Below are 10,044 nucleotides of genomic sequence, written 5' to 3'. Positions count from 1 at the left end.
ACACTTGACCAGATCAAAAAGAATGTTTGTAGATTCGCTGCGAGTAGGGTTCGAACCTACGCGGGAAGATCCCATTAGATTTCAAGTCTAACGCCTTAACCACTCGGCCATCGCAGCAGAAATTGCTGGGTAACCAGAATAATTCACCAGCTCACCACTCAGGTGCCGAAGAGGACAAAAAGCCAACTAGTAGGGGACACCCGGGTTTGAACCAGGGACCTCTCGATCTGCAGTCGAATGCTCTACCACTGAGCTATATCCCCAGCCAAGGACGGAATCCACGCACAGGGTATATAACATCAACGCGTGAGAGAGCAACTTAACTTAAAAAATGTACACTTCCCGCACCGGGAATCGAACCCGGGCCGCCTGGGTGAAAACCAGAAATCCTAACCACTAGACCATGCGGGACACATTCGCACCACTAAGTAATTTAGATGTCATGCTTTTTCTGACAATTTGAACTAGCTCTGTCTTTCTGTTCGTGTCAAAAACACCTTTTTGCGTCCGCTGCGAGTAGGATTCGAACCTACGCGGGAAGATCCCATTTGATTTCTAGTCAAACGCCTTAACCACTCGGCCATCGCAGCCTGACAAACCGCTGGCCATTGCCACAAGGCCGACCAGAAAGCACAACATTACTGCTAAAGGCACTGCCCAGATTTGAACCGGGGATCTCCTGTTTACTAGACAGGCGCTTTAACCGCTAAGCCACAGCGCCTGCCTGTTGGGAGATTTTGAAAATCTCAATATCACACGTCTGAAATGCCGTTAAGGCTACTAACACACCGGGACGTGATACACTGTCACTCGGAAATTTTGGAAATGAGTAGTAACGCATTGGTGGTTCAGTGGTAGAATTCTCGCCTGCCACGCGGGAGACCGGGGTTCGATTCCCCGCCAATGCATCGTGTTTTACCTACACCTGAAAATACCCTCCGTAAAAAAGAAAGGAAGGAAAATAAATAAAAAAACATAGCTGAAGAAAAGTGCTACGGCTGCTTGCATTCACCACCTCAAACCGCCCTGCTGGGCAGTGATAAAATGCCGAGACCCGGGATTGAACCAGGGACCTTCAGATCTTCAGTCTGACGCTCTCCCAACTGAGCTATCTCGGCCATGATCAATTCTATCACATGGCAAAGGTCTGTACGTTGTGATAGACACTTGACCAGATCAAAAAGAATGTTTGTAGATTCGCTGCGAGTAGGGTTCGAACCTACGCGGGAAGATCCCATTAGATTTCAAGTCTAACGCCTTAACCACTCGGCCATCGCAGCAGAAATTGCTGGGTAACCAGAATAATTCACCAGCTCACCACTCAGGTGCCGAAGAGGACAAAAAGCCAACTAGTAGGGGACACCCGGGTTTGAACCAGGGACCTCTCGATCTGCAGTCGAATGCTCTACCACTGAGCTATATCCCCAGCCAAGGACGGAATCCACGCACAGGGTATATAACATCAACGCGTGAGAGAGCAACTTAACTTAAAAAATGTACACTTCCCGCGCCGGGAATCGAACCCGGGCCGCCTGGGTGAAAACCAGAAATCCTAACCACTAGACCATGCGGGACACATTCGCACCACTAAGTAATTTAGATGTCATGCTTTTTCTGACAATTTGAACTAGCTCTGTCTTTCTGTTCGTGTCAAAAACACCTTTTTGCGTCCGCTGCGAGTAGGATTCGAACCTACGCGGGAAGATCCCATTTGATTTCTAGTCAAACGCCTTAACCACTCGGCCATCGCAGCCTGACAAACCGCTGGCCATTGCCACAAGGCCGACCAGAAAGCACAACATTACTGCTAAAGGCACTGCCCGGATTTGAACCGGGGATCTCCTGTTTACTAGACAGGCGCTTTAACCGCTAAGCCACAGCGCCTGCCTGTTGGGAGATTTTGAAAATCTCAATATCACACGTCTGAAATGCCGTTAAGGCTACTAACACACCGGGACGTGATACACTGTCACTCGGAAATTTTGGAAATGAGTAGTAACGCATTGGTGGTTCAGTGGTAGAATTCTCGCCTGCCACGCGGGAGACCGGGGTTCGATTCCCCGCCAATGCATCGTGTTTTACCTACACCTGAAAATACCCTCCGTAAAAAAGAAAGGAAGGAAAATAAATAAAAAAACATAGCTGAAGAAAAGTGCTACGGCTGCTTGCATTCACCACCTCAAACCGCCCTGCTGGGCAGTGATAAAATGCCGAGACCCGGGATTGAACCAGGGACCTTCAGATCTTCAGTCTGACGCTCTCCCAACTGAGCTATCTCGGCCATGATCAATTCTATCACATGGCAAAGGTCTGTACGTTGTGATAGACACTTGACCAGATCAAAAAGAATGTTTGTAGATTCGCTGCGAGTAGGGTTCGAACCTACGCGGGAAGATCCCATTAGATTTCAAGTCTAACGCCTTAACCACTCGGCCATCGCAGCAGAAATTGCTGGGTAACCAGAATAATTCACCAGCTCACCACTCAGGTGCCGAAGAGGACAAAAAGCCAACTAGTAGGGGACACCCGGGTTTGAACCAGGGACCTCTCGATCTGCAGTCGAATGCTCTACCACTGAGCTATATCCCCAGCCAAGGACGGAATCCACGCACAGGGTATATAACATCAACGCGTGAGAGAGCAACTTAACTTAAAAAATGTACACTTCCCGCACCGGGAATCGAACCCGGGCCGCCTGGGTGAAAACCAGAAATCCTAACCACTAGACCATGCGGGACACATTCGCACCACTAAGTAATTTAGATGTCATGCTTTTTCTGACAATTTGAACTAGCTCTGTCTTTCTGTTCGTGTCAAAAACACCTTTTTGCGTCCGCTGCGAGTAGGATTCGAACCTACGCGGGAAGATCCCATTTGATTTCTAGTCAAACGCCTTAACCACTCGGCCATCGCAGCCTGACAAACCGCTGGCCATTGCCACAAGGCCGACCAGAAAGCACAACATTACTGCTAAAGGCACTGCCCGGATTTGAACCGGGGATCTCCTGTTTACTAGACAGGCGCTTTAACCGCTAAGCCACAGCGCCTGCCTGTTGGGAGATTTTGAAAATCTCAATATCACACGTCTGAAATGCCGTTAAGGCTACTAACACACCGGGACGTGATACACTGTCACTCGGAAATTTTGGAAATGAGTAGTAACGCATTGGTGGTTCAGTGGTAGAATTCTCGCCTGCCACGCGGGAGACCGGGGTTCGATTCCCCGCCAATGCATCGTGTTTTACCTACACCTGAAAATACCCTCCGTAAAAAAGAAAGGAAGGAAAATAAATAAAAAAACATAGCTGAAGAAAAGTGCTACGGCTGCTTGCATTCACCACCTCAAACCGCCCTGCTGGGCAGTGATAAAATGCCGAGACCCGGGATTGAACCAGGGACCTTCAGATCTTCAGTCTGACGCTCTCCCAACTGAGCTATCTCGGCCATGATCAATTCTATCACATGGCAAAGGTCTGTACGTTGTGATAGACACTTGACCAGATCAAAAAGAATGTTTGTAGATTCGCTGCGAGTAGGGTTCGAACCTACGCGGGAAGATCCCATTAGATTTCAAGTCTAACGCCTTAACCACTCGGCCATCGCAGCAGAAATTGCTGGGTAACCAGAATAATTCACCAGCTCACCACTCAGGTGCCGAAGAGGACAAAAAGCCAACTAGTAGGGGACACCCGGGTTTGAACCAGGGACCTCTCGATCTGCAGTCGAATGCTCTACCACTGAGCTATGTCCCCAGCCAAGGACGGAATCCACGCACAGGGTATATAACATCAACGCGTGAGAGAGCAACTTAACTTAAAAAATGTACACTTCCCGCACCGGGAATCGAACCCGGGCCGCCTGGGTGAAAACCAGAAATCCTAACCACTAGACCATGCGGGACACATTCGCACCACTAAGTAATTTAGATGTCATGCTTTTTCTGACAATTTGAACTAGCTCTGTCTTTCTGTTCGTGTCAAAAACACCTTTTTGCGTCCACTGCGAGTAGGATTCGAACCTACGCGGGAAGATCCCATTTGATTTCTAGTCAAACGCCTTAACCACTCGGCCATCGTAGCCTGACAAACCGCTGGCCATTGCCACAAGGCCGACCAGAAAGCACAACATTACTGCTAAAGGCACTGCCCGGATTTGAACCGGGGATCTCCTGTTTACTAGACAGGCGCTTTAACCGCTAAGCCACAGCGCCTGCCTGTTGGGAGATTTTGAAAATCTCAATATCACACGTCTGAAATGCCGTTAAGGCTACTAACACACCGGGACGTGATACACTGTCACTCGGAAATTTTGGAAATGAGTAGTAACGCATTGGTGGTTCAGTGGTAGAATTCTCGCCTGCCACGCGGGAGACCGGGGTTCGATTCCCCGCCAATGCATCGTGTTTTACCTACACCTGAAAATACCCTCCGTAAAAAAGAAAGGAAGGAAAATAAATAAAAAAACATAGCTGAAGAAAAGTGCTACGGCTGCTTGCATTCACCACCTCAAACCGCCCTGCTGGGCAGTGATAAAATGCCGAGACCCGGGATTGAACCAGGGACCTTCAGATCTTCAGTCTGACGCTCTCCCAACTGAGCTATCTCGGCCATGATCAATTCTATCACATGGCAAAGGTCTGTACGTTGTGATAGACACTTGACCAGATCAAAAAGAATGTTTGTAGATTCGCTGCGAGTAGGGTTCGAACCTACGCGGGAAGATCCCATTAGATTTCAAGTCTAACGCCTTAACCACTCGGCCATCGCAGCAGAAATTGCTGGGTAACCAGAATAATTCACCAGCTCACCACTCAGGTGCCGAAGAGGACAAAAAGCCAACTAGTAGGGGACACCCGGGTTTGAACCAGGGACCTCTCGATCTGCAGTCGAATGCTCTACCACTGAGCTATATCCCCAGCCAAGGACGGAATCCACGCACAGGGTATATAACATCAACGCGTGAGAGAGCAACTTAACTTAAAAAATGTACACTTCCCGCACCGGGAATCCAACCCGGGCCGCCTGGGTGAAAACCAGAAATCCTAACCACTAGACCATGCGGGACACATTCGCACCACTAAGTAATTTAGATGTCATGCTTTTTCTGACAATTTGAACTAGCTCTGTCTTTCTGTTCGTGTCAAAAACACCTTTTTGCGTCCGCTGCGAGTAGGATTCGAACCTACGCGGGAAGATCCCATTTGATTTCTAGTCAAACGCCTTAACCACTCGGCCATCGCAGCCTGACAAACCGCTGGCCATTGCCACAAGGCCGACCAGAAAGCACAACATTACTGCTAAAGGCACTGCCCGGATTTGAACCGGGGATCTCCTGTTTACTAGACAGGCGCTTTAACCGCTAAGCCACAGCGCCTGCCTGTTGGGAGATTTTGAAAATCTCAATATCACATGTCTGAAATGCCGTTAAGGCTACTAACACACCGGGACGTGATACACTGTCACTCGGAAATTTTGGAAATGAGTAGTAACGCATTGGTGGTTCAGTGGTAGAATTCTCGCCTGCCACGCGGGAGACTGGGGTTCGATTCCCCGCCAATGCATCGTGTTTTACCTACACCTGAAAATACCCTCCGTAAAAAAGAAAGGAAGGAAAATAAATAAAAAAACATAGCTGAAGAAAAGTGCTACGGCTGCTTGCATTCACCACCTCAAACCGCCCTGCTGGGCAGTGATAAAATGCCGAGACCCGGGATTGAACCAGGGACCTTCAGATCTTCAGTCTGACGCTCTCCCAACTGAGCTATCTCGGCCATGATCAATTCTATCACATGGCAAAGGTCTGTACGTTGTAATAGACACTTGACCAGATCAAAAAGAATGTTTGTAGATTCGCTGCGAGTAGGGTTCGAACCTACGCGGGAAGATCGCATTAGATTTCAAGTCTAACGCCTTAACCACTCGGCCATCGCAGCAGAAATTGCTGGGTAACCAGAATAATTCACCAGCTCACCACTCAGGTGCCGAAGAGGACAAAAAGCCAACTAGTAGGGGACACCCGGGTTTGAACCAGGGACCTCTCGATCTGCAGTCGAATGCTCTACCACTGAGCTATATCCCCAGACAAGGACGGAATCCACGCACAGGGTATATAACATCAACGCGTGAGAGAGCAACTTAACTTAAAAAATGTACACTTCCCGCACCGAGAATCGAACCCGGGCCGCCTGGGTGAAAACCAGAAATCCTAACCACTAGACCATGCGGGACACATTCGCACCACTAAGTAATTTAGATGTCATGCTTTTTCTGACAATTTGAACTAGCTCTGTCTTTCTGTTCGTGTCAAAAACACCTTTTTGCGTCCGCTGCGAGTAGGATTCGAACCTACGCGGGAAGATCCCATTTGATTTCTAGTCAAACGCCTTAACCACTCGGCCATCGCAGCCTGACAAACCGCTGGCCATTGCCACAAGGCCGACCAGAAAGCACAACATTACTGCTAAAGGCACTGCCCGGATTTGAACCGGGGATCTCCTGTTTACTAGACAGGCGCTTTAACCGCTAAGCCACAGCGCCTGCCTGTTGGGAGATTTTGAAAATCTCAATATCACACGTCTGAAATGCCGTTAAGGCTACTAACACACCGGGACGTGATACACTGTCACTCGGAAATTTTGGAAATGAGTAGTAACGCATTGGTGGTTCAGTGGTAGAATTCTCGCCTGCCACGCGGGAGACCGGGGTTCGATTCCTCGCCAATGCATCGTGTTTTACCTACACCTGAAAATACCCTCCGTAAAAAAGAAAGGAAGGAAAATAAATAAAAAAACATAGCTGAAGAAAAGTGCTACGGCTGCTTGCATTCACCACCTCAAACCGCCCTGCTGGGCAGTGATAAAATGCCGAGACCCGGGATTGAACCAGGGACCTTCAGATCTTCAGTCTGACGCTCTCCCAACTGAGCTATCTCGGCCATGATCAATTCTATCACATGGCAAAGGTCTGTACGTTGTGATAGACACTTGACCAGATCAAAAAGAATGTTTGTAGATTCGCTGCGAGTAGGGTTCGAACCTACGCGGGAAGATCCCATTAGATTTCAAGTCTAACGCCTTAACCACTCGGCCATCGCAGCAGAAATTGCTGGGTAACCAGAATAATTCACCAGCTCACCACTCAGGTGCCGAAGAGGACAAAAAGCCAACTAGTAGGGGACACCCGGGTTTGAACCAGGGACCTCTCGATCTGCAGTCGAATGCTCTACCACTGAGCTATATCCCCAGCCAAGGACGGAATCCACGCACAGGGTATATAACATCAACGCGTGAGAGAGCAACTTAACTTAAAAAATGTACACTTCCCGCACCGGGAATCGAACCTGGGCCGCCTGGGTGAAAACCAGAAATCCTAACCACTAGACCATGCGGGACACATTCGCACCACTAAGTAATTTAGATGTCATGCTTTTTCTGACAATTTGAACTAGCTCTGTCTTTCTGTTCGTGTCAAAAACACCTTTTTGCGTCCGCTGCGAGTAGGATTCGAACCTACGCGGGAAGATCCCATTTGATTTCTAGTCAAACGCCTTAACCACTCGGCCATCGCAGCCTGACAAACCGCTGGCCATTGCCACAAGGCCGACCGGAAAGCACAACATTACTGCTAAAGGCACTGCCCGGATTTGAACCGGGGATCTCCTGTTTACTAGACAGGCGCTTTACCGCTAAGCCACAGCGCCTGCCTGTTGGGAGATTTTGAAAATCTCAATATCACACGTCTGAAATGCCGTTAAGGCTACTAACACACCGGGACGTGATACACTGTCACTCGGAAATTTTGGAAATGAGTAGTAACGCATTGGTGGTTCAGTGGTAGAATTCTCGCCTGCCACGCGGGAGACCGGGGTTCGATTCCTCGCCAATGCATCGTGTTTTACCTACACCTGAAAATACCCTCCGTAAAAAAGAAAGGAAGGAAAATAAATAAAAAAACATAGCTGAAGAAAAGTGCTACGGCTGCTTGCATTCACCACCTCAAACCGCCCTGCTGGGCAGTGATAAAATGCCGAGACCCGGGATTGAACCAGGGACCTTCAGATCTTCAGTCTGACGCTCTCCCAACTGAGCTATCTCGGCCATGATCAATTCTATCACATGGCAAAGGTCTGTACGTTGTGATAGACACTTGACCAGATCAAAAAGAATGTTTGTAGATTCGCTGCGAGTAGGGTTCGAACCTACGCGGGAAGATCCCATTAGATTTCAAGTCTAACGCCTTAACCACTCGGCCATCGCAGCAGAAATTGCTGGGTAACCAGAATAATTCACCAGCTCACCACTCAGGTGCCGAAGAGGACAAAAAGCCAACTAGTAGGGGACACCCGGGTTTGAACCAGGGACCTCTCGATCTGCAGTCGAATGCTCTACCACTGAGCTATATCCCCAGCCAAGGACAGAATCCACGCACAGGGTATATAACATCAACGCGTGAGAGAGGAACTTAACTTAAAAAATGTACACTTCCCGCACCGGGAATCGAACCCGGGCCGCCTGGGTGAAAACCAGAAATCCTAACCACTAGACCATGCGGGACACATTCGCACCACTAAGTAATTTAGATGTCATGCTTTTTCTGACAATTTGAACTAGCTCTGTCTTTCTGTTCGTGTCAAAAACACCTTTTTGCGTCCGCTGCGAGTAGGATTCGAACCTACGCGGGAAGATCCCATTTGATTTCTAGTCAAACGCCTTAACCACTCGGCCATCGCAGCCTGACAAACCGCTGGCCATTGCCACAAGGCCGACCGGAAAGCACAACATTACTGCTAAAGGCACTGCCCGGATTTGAACCGGGGATCTCCTGTTTACTAGACAGGCGCTTTACCGCTAAGCCACAGCGCCTGCCTGTTGGGAGATTTTGAAAATCTCAATATCACACGTCTGAAATGCCGTTAAGGCTACTAACACACCGGGACGTGATACACTGTCACTCGGAAATTTTGGAAATGAGTAGTAACGCATTGGTGGTTCAGTGGTAGAATTCTCGCCTGCCACGCGGGAGACCGGGGTTCGATTCCCCGCCAATGCATCGTGTTTTACCTACACCTGAAAATACCCTCCGTAAAAAAGAAAGGAAGGAAAATAAATAAAAAAACATAGCTGAAGAAAAGTGCTACGGCTGCTTGCATTCACCACCTCAAACCGCCCTGCTGGGCAGTGATAAAATGCCGAGACCCGGGATTGAACCAGGGACCTTCAGATCTTCAGTCTGACGCTCTCCCAACTGAGCTATCTCGGCCATGATCAATTCTATCACATGGCAAAGGTCTGTACGTTGTGATAGACACTTGACCAGATCAAAAAGAATGTTTGTAGATTCGCTGCGAGTAGGGTTCGAACCTACGCGGGAAGATCCCATTAGATTTCAAGTCTAACGCCTTAACCACTCGGGCATCGCAGCAGAAATTGCTGGGTAACCAGAATAATTCACCAGCTCACCACTCAGGTGCCGAAGAGGACAAAAAGCAAACTAGTAGGGGACACCCGGGTTTGAACCAGGGACCTCTCGATCTGCAGTCGAATGCTCTACCACTGAGCTATATCCCCAGCCAAGGACGGAATCCACGCACAGGGTATATAACATCAACGCGTGAGAGAGCAACTTAACTTAAAAAATGTACACTTCCCGCACCGGGAATCGAACCCGGGCCGCCTGGGTGAAAACCAGAAATCCTAACCACTAGACCATGCGGGACACATTCGCACCACTAAGTAATTTAGATGTCATGCTTGTTCTGACAATTTGAACTAGCTCTGTCTTTCTGTTCGTGTCAAAAACACCTTTTTGCGTCCGCTGCGAGTAGGATTCGAACCTACGCGGGAAGATCCCATTTGATTTCTAGTCAAACGCCTTAACCACTCGGCCATCGCAGCCTGACAAACCGCTGGCCATTGCCACAAGGCCGACCAGAAAGCACAACATTACTGCTAAAGGCACTGCCCGGATTTGAACCGGGGATCTCCTGTTTACTAGACAGGCGCTTTAACCGCTAAGCCACAGCGCCTGCCTGTTGGGAGATTTTGAA

The 10,044-nt window shown here is 48.8% G+C and overlaps 50 non-coding genes across 50 annotated transcripts; 5 read left to right on the top strand and 45 right to left on the bottom strand.

Moving 5' to 3' along the window:
- Nucleotides 1-35: 35 nt before the first annotated feature.
- Trnas-uga (transfer RNA serine (anticodon UGA)) lies at nt 36-117 on the bottom strand. Its single transcript has one exon. It is a non-coding gene; the product is annotated as a tRNA-Ser (tRNA).
- A 74-nt stretch (nt 118-191) lies between these two features.
- On the bottom strand, nt 192-263 carry Trnac-gca (transfer RNA cysteine (anticodon GCA)). The gene has a single exon. It is a non-coding gene; the product is annotated as a tRNA-Cys (tRNA).
- Nucleotides 264-339: 76 nt separating this feature from the next.
- Trnae-uuc (transfer RNA glutamic acid (anticodon UUC)) lies at nt 340-411 on the bottom strand. Its single transcript has one exon. It is a non-coding gene; the product is annotated as a tRNA-Glu (tRNA).
- Nucleotides 412-508: 97 nt separating this feature from the next.
- Trnas-aga (transfer RNA serine (anticodon AGA)) lies at nt 509-590 on the bottom strand. The gene has a single exon. It is a non-coding gene; the product is annotated as a tRNA-Ser (tRNA).
- Nucleotides 591-837: 247 nt separating this feature from the next.
- Nucleotides 838-908, top strand: Trnag-gcc (transfer RNA glycine (anticodon GCC)). The gene has a single exon. It is a non-coding gene; the product is annotated as a tRNA-Gly (tRNA).
- Nucleotides 909-1,045: 137 nt separating this feature from the next.
- Trnaf-gaa (transfer RNA phenylalanine (anticodon GAA)) lies at nt 1,046-1,118 on the bottom strand. The gene has a single exon. It is a non-coding gene; the product is annotated as a tRNA-Phe (tRNA).
- Nucleotides 1,119-1,198: 80 nt separating this feature from the next.
- Trnas-uga (transfer RNA serine (anticodon UGA)) lies at nt 1,199-1,280 on the bottom strand. Its single transcript has one exon. It is a non-coding gene; the product is annotated as a tRNA-Ser (tRNA).
- Nucleotides 1,281-1,354: 74 nt separating this feature from the next.
- Nucleotides 1,355-1,426, bottom strand: Trnac-gca (transfer RNA cysteine (anticodon GCA)). Its single transcript has one exon. It is a non-coding gene; the product is annotated as a tRNA-Cys (tRNA).
- Nucleotides 1,427-1,671: 245 nt separating this feature from the next.
- Nucleotides 1,672-1,753, bottom strand: Trnas-aga (transfer RNA serine (anticodon AGA)). The gene has a single exon. It is a non-coding gene; the product is annotated as a tRNA-Ser (tRNA).
- A 58-nt stretch (nt 1,754-1,811) lies between these two features.
- Nucleotides 1,812-1,884, bottom strand: Trnat-agu (transfer RNA threonine (anticodon AGU)). The gene has a single exon. It is a non-coding gene; the product is annotated as a tRNA-Thr (tRNA).
- A 116-nt stretch (nt 1,885-2,000) lies between these two features.
- On the top strand, nt 2,001-2,071 carry Trnag-gcc (transfer RNA glycine (anticodon GCC)). The gene has a single exon. It is a non-coding gene; the product is annotated as a tRNA-Gly (tRNA).
- Nucleotides 2,072-2,208: 137 nt separating this feature from the next.
- Nucleotides 2,209-2,281, bottom strand: Trnaf-gaa (transfer RNA phenylalanine (anticodon GAA)). The gene has a single exon. It is a non-coding gene; the product is annotated as a tRNA-Phe (tRNA).
- An 80-nt stretch (nt 2,282-2,361) lies between these two features.
- Trnas-uga (transfer RNA serine (anticodon UGA)) lies at nt 2,362-2,443 on the bottom strand. The gene has a single exon. It is a non-coding gene; the product is annotated as a tRNA-Ser (tRNA).
- A 74-nt stretch (nt 2,444-2,517) lies between these two features.
- On the bottom strand, nt 2,518-2,589 carry Trnac-gca (transfer RNA cysteine (anticodon GCA)). Its single transcript has one exon. It is a non-coding gene; the product is annotated as a tRNA-Cys (tRNA).
- A 76-nt stretch (nt 2,590-2,665) lies between these two features.
- Trnae-uuc (transfer RNA glutamic acid (anticodon UUC)) lies at nt 2,666-2,737 on the bottom strand. Its single transcript has one exon. It is a non-coding gene; the product is annotated as a tRNA-Glu (tRNA).
- A 97-nt stretch (nt 2,738-2,834) lies between these two features.
- On the bottom strand, nt 2,835-2,916 carry Trnas-aga (transfer RNA serine (anticodon AGA)). Its single transcript has one exon. It is a non-coding gene; the product is annotated as a tRNA-Ser (tRNA).
- A 58-nt stretch (nt 2,917-2,974) lies between these two features.
- Nucleotides 2,975-3,047, bottom strand: Trnat-agu (transfer RNA threonine (anticodon AGU)). The gene has a single exon. It is a non-coding gene; the product is annotated as a tRNA-Thr (tRNA).
- Nucleotides 3,048-3,163: 116 nt separating this feature from the next.
- Nucleotides 3,164-3,234, top strand: Trnag-gcc (transfer RNA glycine (anticodon GCC)). The gene has a single exon. It is a non-coding gene; the product is annotated as a tRNA-Gly (tRNA).
- Nucleotides 3,235-3,371: 137 nt separating this feature from the next.
- Nucleotides 3,372-3,444, bottom strand: Trnaf-gaa (transfer RNA phenylalanine (anticodon GAA)). Its single transcript has one exon. It is a non-coding gene; the product is annotated as a tRNA-Phe (tRNA).
- Nucleotides 3,445-3,524: 80 nt separating this feature from the next.
- Nucleotides 3,525-3,606, bottom strand: Trnas-uga (transfer RNA serine (anticodon UGA)). The gene has a single exon. It is a non-coding gene; the product is annotated as a tRNA-Ser (tRNA).
- Nucleotides 3,607-3,680: 74 nt separating this feature from the next.
- Trnac-gca (transfer RNA cysteine (anticodon GCA)) lies at nt 3,681-3,752 on the bottom strand. Its single transcript has one exon. It is a non-coding gene; the product is annotated as a tRNA-Cys (tRNA).
- Nucleotides 3,753-3,828: 76 nt separating this feature from the next.
- Nucleotides 3,829-3,900, bottom strand: Trnae-uuc (transfer RNA glutamic acid (anticodon UUC)). Its single transcript has one exon. It is a non-coding gene; the product is annotated as a tRNA-Glu (tRNA).
- Nucleotides 3,901-4,137: 237 nt separating this feature from the next.
- On the bottom strand, nt 4,138-4,210 carry Trnat-agu (transfer RNA threonine (anticodon AGU)). Its single transcript has one exon. It is a non-coding gene; the product is annotated as a tRNA-Thr (tRNA).
- A 116-nt stretch (nt 4,211-4,326) lies between these two features.
- On the top strand, nt 4,327-4,397 carry Trnag-gcc (transfer RNA glycine (anticodon GCC)). The gene has a single exon. It is a non-coding gene; the product is annotated as a tRNA-Gly (tRNA).
- Nucleotides 4,398-4,534: 137 nt separating this feature from the next.
- On the bottom strand, nt 4,535-4,607 carry Trnaf-gaa (transfer RNA phenylalanine (anticodon GAA)). Its single transcript has one exon. It is a non-coding gene; the product is annotated as a tRNA-Phe (tRNA).
- An 80-nt stretch (nt 4,608-4,687) lies between these two features.
- On the bottom strand, nt 4,688-4,769 carry Trnas-uga (transfer RNA serine (anticodon UGA)). The gene has a single exon. It is a non-coding gene; the product is annotated as a tRNA-Ser (tRNA).
- A 74-nt stretch (nt 4,770-4,843) lies between these two features.
- Trnac-gca (transfer RNA cysteine (anticodon GCA)) lies at nt 4,844-4,915 on the bottom strand. Its single transcript has one exon. It is a non-coding gene; the product is annotated as a tRNA-Cys (tRNA).
- Nucleotides 4,916-5,160: 245 nt separating this feature from the next.
- Trnas-aga (transfer RNA serine (anticodon AGA)) lies at nt 5,161-5,242 on the bottom strand. The gene has a single exon. It is a non-coding gene; the product is annotated as a tRNA-Ser (tRNA).
- Nucleotides 5,243-5,300: 58 nt separating this feature from the next.
- Nucleotides 5,301-5,373, bottom strand: Trnat-agu (transfer RNA threonine (anticodon AGU)). The gene has a single exon. It is a non-coding gene; the product is annotated as a tRNA-Thr (tRNA).
- Nucleotides 5,374-5,697: 324 nt separating this feature from the next.
- Nucleotides 5,698-5,770, bottom strand: Trnaf-gaa (transfer RNA phenylalanine (anticodon GAA)). Its single transcript has one exon. It is a non-coding gene; the product is annotated as a tRNA-Phe (tRNA).
- A 236-nt stretch (nt 5,771-6,006) lies between these two features.
- Trnac-gca (transfer RNA cysteine (anticodon GCA)) lies at nt 6,007-6,078 on the bottom strand. Its single transcript has one exon. It is a non-coding gene; the product is annotated as a tRNA-Cys (tRNA).
- Nucleotides 6,079-6,323: 245 nt separating this feature from the next.
- Nucleotides 6,324-6,405, bottom strand: Trnas-aga (transfer RNA serine (anticodon AGA)). Its single transcript has one exon. It is a non-coding gene; the product is annotated as a tRNA-Ser (tRNA).
- A 58-nt stretch (nt 6,406-6,463) lies between these two features.
- On the bottom strand, nt 6,464-6,536 carry Trnat-agu (transfer RNA threonine (anticodon AGU)). Its single transcript has one exon. It is a non-coding gene; the product is annotated as a tRNA-Thr (tRNA).
- A 324-nt stretch (nt 6,537-6,860) lies between these two features.
- Trnaf-gaa (transfer RNA phenylalanine (anticodon GAA)) lies at nt 6,861-6,933 on the bottom strand. Its single transcript has one exon. It is a non-coding gene; the product is annotated as a tRNA-Phe (tRNA).
- Nucleotides 6,934-7,013: 80 nt separating this feature from the next.
- On the bottom strand, nt 7,014-7,095 carry Trnas-uga (transfer RNA serine (anticodon UGA)). The gene has a single exon. It is a non-coding gene; the product is annotated as a tRNA-Ser (tRNA).
- A 74-nt stretch (nt 7,096-7,169) lies between these two features.
- On the bottom strand, nt 7,170-7,241 carry Trnac-gca (transfer RNA cysteine (anticodon GCA)). Its single transcript has one exon. It is a non-coding gene; the product is annotated as a tRNA-Cys (tRNA).
- A 245-nt stretch (nt 7,242-7,486) lies between these two features.
- On the bottom strand, nt 7,487-7,568 carry Trnas-aga (transfer RNA serine (anticodon AGA)). Its single transcript has one exon. It is a non-coding gene; the product is annotated as a tRNA-Ser (tRNA).
- A 58-nt stretch (nt 7,569-7,626) lies between these two features.
- On the bottom strand, nt 7,627-7,698 carry Trnat-agu (transfer RNA threonine (anticodon AGU)). Its single transcript has one exon. It is a non-coding gene; the product is annotated as a tRNA-Thr (tRNA).
- A 324-nt stretch (nt 7,699-8,022) lies between these two features.
- Nucleotides 8,023-8,095, bottom strand: Trnaf-gaa (transfer RNA phenylalanine (anticodon GAA)). Its single transcript has one exon. It is a non-coding gene; the product is annotated as a tRNA-Phe (tRNA).
- An 80-nt stretch (nt 8,096-8,175) lies between these two features.
- Trnas-uga (transfer RNA serine (anticodon UGA)) lies at nt 8,176-8,257 on the bottom strand. Its single transcript has one exon. It is a non-coding gene; the product is annotated as a tRNA-Ser (tRNA).
- A 74-nt stretch (nt 8,258-8,331) lies between these two features.
- Nucleotides 8,332-8,403, bottom strand: Trnac-gca (transfer RNA cysteine (anticodon GCA)). Its single transcript has one exon. It is a non-coding gene; the product is annotated as a tRNA-Cys (tRNA).
- Nucleotides 8,404-8,479: 76 nt separating this feature from the next.
- Nucleotides 8,480-8,551, bottom strand: Trnae-uuc (transfer RNA glutamic acid (anticodon UUC)). The gene has a single exon. It is a non-coding gene; the product is annotated as a tRNA-Glu (tRNA).
- Nucleotides 8,552-8,648: 97 nt separating this feature from the next.
- Trnas-aga (transfer RNA serine (anticodon AGA)) lies at nt 8,649-8,730 on the bottom strand. Its single transcript has one exon. It is a non-coding gene; the product is annotated as a tRNA-Ser (tRNA).
- A 58-nt stretch (nt 8,731-8,788) lies between these two features.
- Nucleotides 8,789-8,860, bottom strand: Trnat-agu (transfer RNA threonine (anticodon AGU)). Its single transcript has one exon. It is a non-coding gene; the product is annotated as a tRNA-Thr (tRNA).
- A 116-nt stretch (nt 8,861-8,976) lies between these two features.
- On the top strand, nt 8,977-9,047 carry Trnag-gcc (transfer RNA glycine (anticodon GCC)). Its single transcript has one exon. It is a non-coding gene; the product is annotated as a tRNA-Gly (tRNA).
- Nucleotides 9,048-9,184: 137 nt separating this feature from the next.
- Nucleotides 9,185-9,257, bottom strand: Trnaf-gaa (transfer RNA phenylalanine (anticodon GAA)). Its single transcript has one exon. It is a non-coding gene; the product is annotated as a tRNA-Phe (tRNA).
- A 236-nt stretch (nt 9,258-9,493) lies between these two features.
- Nucleotides 9,494-9,565, bottom strand: Trnac-gca (transfer RNA cysteine (anticodon GCA)). Its single transcript has one exon. It is a non-coding gene; the product is annotated as a tRNA-Cys (tRNA).
- Nucleotides 9,566-9,641: 76 nt separating this feature from the next.
- On the bottom strand, nt 9,642-9,713 carry Trnae-uuc (transfer RNA glutamic acid (anticodon UUC)). The gene has a single exon. It is a non-coding gene; the product is annotated as a tRNA-Glu (tRNA).
- A 97-nt stretch (nt 9,714-9,810) lies between these two features.
- Nucleotides 9,811-9,892, bottom strand: Trnas-aga (transfer RNA serine (anticodon AGA)). The gene has a single exon. It is a non-coding gene; the product is annotated as a tRNA-Ser (tRNA).
- Nucleotides 9,893-9,950: 58 nt separating this feature from the next.
- Trnat-agu (transfer RNA threonine (anticodon AGU)) lies at nt 9,951-10,023 on the bottom strand. Its single transcript has one exon. It is a non-coding gene; the product is annotated as a tRNA-Thr (tRNA).
- Nucleotides 10,024-10,044: the final 21 nt, after the last annotated feature.

This window comes from Hydractinia symbiolongicarpus, chromosome 2 (assembly GCF_029227915.1).
Source record: "Hydractinia symbiolongicarpus strain clone_291-10 chromosome 2, HSymV2.1, whole genome shotgun sequence".
In the NCBI taxonomy this organism is placed as follows: Eukaryota; Metazoa; Cnidaria; class Hydrozoa; order Anthoathecata; family Hydractiniidae; genus Hydractinia; species Hydractinia symbiolongicarpus.
This window is presented reverse-complemented; position numbering and strand designations above follow the sequence as displayed.